Genomic DNA, 6,230 nt, shown 5'->3' on the forward strand with positions numbered 1-6,230 from the left:
TGGTTATGCTGCGACGGGAAAATAGGGAGAGCGAAAAAACAAAAAAAAACAAACCAAAACAACTTTTAAGGACTAGCTAGGTGTGGAGCTGCCGGATCGTTACTGCTTTTCGCTTTGCACATACAGGCAAGCCTGTACATTACCGGCCCTGACCCTACAGAAGGTAGTGCCAAGCCCACAAAATCAAATAACAAAAAAACAAAAGGTCCCCACCCCCATTCTTTCCCCACCTACGTGGGGGTGGGGGGGGACTTGACTTGAAACACACACTATGTTACTATGGATCCCTATCACGTACAAATAACATGATATGATGCGCTTTCCGTTTTCATCATTAATAGCTTATAATGCATGCTGTTTACCAAGCATTGGATGTTGTCCCTGTAATGATATCATTTAATGCATGCTGTTTACCAAGCATTGGATGTTGTCCCTGTAATGATATCATTTAATGCATGCTGTTTACCAAGCATTGTTGGATGTTGTCCCTTTAATGATATCATTTAATGCATGCTGTTTACCAAACATTGTTGGATGTTGTCCCTTTAATATCATTTAATGCATGCTGTTTACCAAGCATTGGATGTTGTCCCTTTAATGATATCATTTAATGCATGCTGTTTACCAAGCATTTTTGGATGTTGTCCCTGTAATGATATCATTTAATGCATGCTGTTTACCAAGCATTGGATGTTGTCCCTGTAATGATATCATTTAATGCATGCTGTTTACCAAGCATTGGATGTTGTCCCTGTAATGATATCATTTAACGCATGCTTTCACGCAGGATCCGATTATACTGTCTTGTTTGAAATACTTGTACCCAGACCACCACTTTGGTCCTTGTCGAGAACATTGGAGATCCAGGCGAGGCTGGAAGCTGAGAAGTGCCGTCTGCTTGGCGGACCTGTGTGTATAGGGCACCACCTGCACAGGACTATCAACCTGTGGAGTCAGTCAGTGAAGACGTCTTGGGGAGAGCAACAGTCAGATCAGAAACAGTTTCCGTCGTCGTCGTCGTCTTATAATTACGGCAGTTGCTTCACATGCGAAGATCAAGAGGAAGATGTCTGTCCATGGTGGCATGGTTTGTGATGTGTGATGACCATGTGTGATGTGTGATGACCATGATGTGTGATGACCATGTGTGATGTGTGATGACCATGTGTGATGACCATGTGTGATGTGTGATGACCATGATGTGTGATGACCATGATGTGTGATGTCCATGTGTGATGTGTGATGACCATGTGTGATGTGTGATGTCCATGATGTGTGATGACCATGATGTGTGATGTCCATGTGTGATGTGTGATGACCATGATGTGTGATGACCATGTGTGATGTGTGATGTCCATGTGTGATGTGATGACCATGATGTGTGATGACCATGTGTGATGACCATGTGTGATGTGTGATGACCATGTGTGATGTGTGATGACCGTGTTGTATGATGTGTGATGACCATGTGTGATGACCATGTGTGATGTGTGATGACCATGTGTGATGACCATGATGTGTGATGACCATGTGTGATGTGTGATGTCCATGTGTGATGTGTGATGACCATGATGTGTGATGTGTGATGACCATGTGTGATGTGTGATGACCATGATGTGTGATGTGTGATGACCATGTGTGATGACCATGTGTGATGTGTGATGACCATGTGTGATGTGTGATGACCATGATGTGTGATGACCATGATGTGTGATGACCGTGATGTGTGATGTGTGATGACCATGTGTGATGACCATGATGTGTGATGACCATGATGTGTGATGTGTGATGACCGTGATGTGTGATGTGTGATGACCATGTGTGATGACCATGATGTGTGATGACCATGTATGATGTGTGACGACCATGTGTGATGACCATGTGTGATGTGTGATGACCATGATGTGTGATGACCATGATGTGTGATGTGTGATGACCATGTGTGATGACCATGATGTGTGATGACCATGATGTGTGACGACCATGACGTGCGATGACCAGTCCATGATGTGCGGGCTGTGCAGTAGGAAAGACAGGTGTGGACTTCAAACCTTTCTCCTGCAACACCGGCTCTGTGAAGTGCCGTGCTGTGTGGCGATGTCTGGCACAAGGGGGTGCTGTGTCCTTAGACTGCAACATGAAGTGTGTGCAAGTGGTTCATTGTGTTCTGGGTCCTTGGGGAAGACTGGCTGTCAGGATGTCACCACACCTCTTCCACACACACACACACTCCGCTGTTGATCTGTTCCGTGAAGTGTGATGCTCTGTTATGAACTGTGATGCTCTGTGTCGTGAACTGTGATGCTCTGTTATGAACTGTGATGCTCTGTGTCGTGAACTGTGATGCGCTGTTATGAACTGTGATGCTCTGTGTCGTGAACTGTGATGCTCTGTTATGAACTGTGATGGTCTGTTATGAACTGTGATGGTCTGTTATGAACTGTGATGCTGTGTGTTATGAACTGTGATGCTCTGTCATGAACTGTAGTGCTCTGTGTTGTGAACTGTGATGCTCTGTGTCGTGAACTGTGATGCTCTGTGTCGTGAACTAATGCTCTGTGTTGTGAACTGTGATGCTCTATGTTATGAACTGCGATGCTCTGTGTTGTGAACTGTAATGCTCTGTTATGAACTGTGATGCTCTGTGTTGTGAACTGTGATGCTCTGTGTCATGAACTGTGATGCTCTGTGTCGTGAACTGTGATGCTCGGTTATGAACTGTGATGCTGTGTGTTATGAACTGTGATGCTCTGTGTCGTGAACTGTGATGCTCTGTTATGAACTGTGATGCTCTGTGTTGTGAACTGTGATGCTCTGTCGTGAACTGTGATGCTGTGTGTCATGAATTGTGATGCTCTGTGTCGTGAACTGTGATGCTGTGTGTTATGAACTGTGATGCTCTGTGTTGTGAACTGTGATGCTCTGTTATGAACTGTGATGCTCTGTGTCGTGAACTGTGATGCTCTGTGTTGTGAACTGTGATGCTGTGTGTCGTGAACTGTGATGCTCGGTTATGAACTGTGATGCTGTGTGTTATGAACTGTGATGCTCTGTGTCGTGAACTGTGATGCTCTGTTATGAACTGTGATGCTCTGTCGTGAACTGTGATGCTGTGTGTCATGAATTGTGATGCTCTGTGTCGTGAACTGTGATGCTGTGTGTTATGAACTGTGATGCTGTGTTGTGAACTGTGATGCTCTGTGTCGTGAACTGTGATGCTCTGTGTCATGAACTGTGATGCTCTGTGTTATAAACTGTGAAGCTCTGTGTTGTGAACTGTGATGCTCTGTGTCATGAACTGTGATGCTCAGTGTCGTGAACTGTGATGCTCTGTGTCATGAACTGTGATTCTCTGTTATGAACTGTGATGCTCTGTTATGAACTGTGATGCTATGTTATGAACTGTGATGCGCTGTCATGAACTGTGATGCTCTGTGTTGTGAACTGACACTGCTCTAAACAGACAGGACACTAACCCCCAGTTGACCTGTGCAATGTGGGCAACGTCAGTGAACAGTTGCGGACTTCAGTCAGTCAGTTGTCCTGACAGTGCCCACAGCATTTGAAGAAGAAATACATTTTAGTGGGGATAGCTGCTTTCATGTGTTTTTTTTTTTGGTTAACAGTCCTGACAGTGTCTTACATTTGACAATGCCCACCAAATCTTTATTTAGGGTCTGAATTGATGATGGATGGAAAAGTATTGATGTGACTGGTCGAGAAAATGTGGGGGCCTGGTTTTGCTTTATTTCTATTGTTATGTACAGTGTATGTTATTTCAGTGGATCAGTTGTCTCAACAAATAGAGTTCTGTAGGGGTGGGGGGAGTTGTACAGGTTTGTGTGGCTAGAATTCTGTTTGACAATGTCCTCCCCCAGCTTTTACGCAGGGAAATATGTGGGTTTGTAATTTTTTGCCAAATAGATAACTGGGTTTATAATTGTCCCCTAAAGCATGGCCTTTGATGCCATGCTGTCATGGTGAACGTTTCCAGGTCCTCTCCCCCATCCATCTCCCCCTCCCCCAATCCATTACCCCCCTCCATCTCCCCCCATTCATCTCCCCCCCCTCCATCACCCCCCTCCTCCATCCATCAGACGGTAGGGTTTCAAACTGACTCTAACTAGCGGGAGGAACGACCCATTCACAAATTACTTCCGATATATTTGTGACATTCCTCCCACCTTTTATATTAAAAAAAAAAAAAAATGTTATGTTTGCAAGCTTGAAATGTTTTCGTCATTCTTTAATGAATGAATGAAGAGCAGAACATGGCTAGCCATTGTGTTATTTATTTCAAAATCCCCAAAAAAATTAAAAAATGGGGGAGGAATTGCCATAAACATATATTAAGTCGAAAATTTCTGATTCGGCTGTTCCTCCCCCAAGAAATGTTTTTCTTCTCTGAATTTACAGTGAACACAACACATTCATGAAACAGGTCTCTTTTGTACCCCACTGTCCCTCCAGAGGAAGAAGCAATGGGGTTCCACGTCTCACATGATTCAAATGACAAGAGTGCAGTTTGGATGAAAACATCACCATGGCTGACAGGACCTGACAAAAGCTCACCGACAATGTGCAAGTGATGGAAATACTTCCAAAACTACTGAAATGGCATTAACTCACTCAGTACGGCCAGTCCTCTCTTCTCCTCTACATAGACCCCTCGGATGTCCAGTGGGTGTCTCAATGACCCAGCCTTTAGCTTCCCTCGTCAGAATTGTGGTATTCTTTGTCAACATTCACCTCTTCAGTATGAGAGCCTTCCACTTGCAATATTTTGATGGTGGTAATTGGGGTGAAACGCTGTTAACGTCTTCTCTTTCGCCGTTCGTATGGAGTGAGTTAAAAAAAACAAAAAAAAACAAAAAAAAAACAGAAGAAAAAAGGTCATGTTACAAACAAGTGAATTTAGCATTAATATATTTTGTTGTTTTTAAAAAGTCCTCATGAAAGCACTACTCTACTAAACATTGTCGGTGAGCTTTTGCCCCATAGAAATGTGCCATCATCCACAATCCAACAGGTCAAGGGAAACAACTGGTGCGAGACCCTGATCTGAGGTCCACTTTGTGAAGACTGACTTCTGTTCATCGGGTGTAAAGCAAAACATCTGGACTTTGGAAAGTCAAGACTTGCTGCATCAGTCAGTTCACTGGTCAGGCAGAAAGTCTGATAAACACTGACTGGACTCAACAACACTTCACTGGTATTTAACCCTTTCACTGCCAGCCAATTTGGAGTTCAAAATTCCCTTGTGCTATAAACACAGAAAATATGGTGTCTAAGAATGGCTGGGGATCCCCCCCACCCCCCCCTGTGATGTGTAGAAAATATGGCCTGTCCTACCATCGAACACAAAGAGCAGTAGGTTCATGGATAACAGACCCATGATCTGGTCACCCTTCAGTGACATGGGTCCTCTCCACCTAGCTGCTGCATAATGCGAGCTTGGCAGTGGAAGGGTTAAGAAAGAGCTTCCCTGTGCAATACAAACATTTGTCAGCTGATGAACTGAGTGAAATTTGCGCCTGGTTTGTGTGGGCTGACGCTGTGTTGGCATGAAGATCCACTGGTTTAGTCGTGTCTACAAGGCAACACCAACACAGTCGCCGCACAAACTCAGCTTCAATTCTACCTAAATCTGTCAAATCTAGAATTGCCTGTTAAGTGTAACATTTTTTTTTTCCAGAAGTTGATCATCATTATACCCGAATGGGTACGTTCTGTCATGAAATATTCTTTTGTGTCAATTTCAGTTCTGAATAAAAAAACAAACGCACCATTTTTCTTTCACAAAGTGCGTCAAATGAAGGGCAAGCCAGCAAACTCAAGTAATGAACTGCAGCTCTTAGCGTGTACACTTAGGACTTGTCGCCCACCATCAATTCCAACTTCCAGTGGTTATCTCTGACGTGTTGTTTAGTTCAGGCCGATGAACTGGACCCCAGAACCCCATTGGTCCACTTTAGAATGCATGAGCCCATCACGAAGACACTGCACACAGCGTGGTCATTTTACAAAGCTACAGCATGCGGTGGTGGTGTGTCCATCAAGATCGATGATAACCATCGTTGTCATCCAGCTGGGGGATGGGGGGAGGGTGGTGGTGGGGTGGGGGGAAGGATGCTCATGAATCTATCTGTGAGTGCGCAGATGGCTGAATAGTCCAATCTGCGCACGAAATGTTCGCTGACAGTTGGGGCAGACAAAGACAGGCATATCAT

Source organism: Babylonia areolata, chromosome 34, assembly GCF_041734735.1.
Source record: "Babylonia areolata isolate BAREFJ2019XMU chromosome 34, ASM4173473v1, whole genome shotgun sequence".
NCBI lineage: Eukaryota > Metazoa > Mollusca > Gastropoda > Neogastropoda > Buccinidae > Babylonia > Babylonia areolata.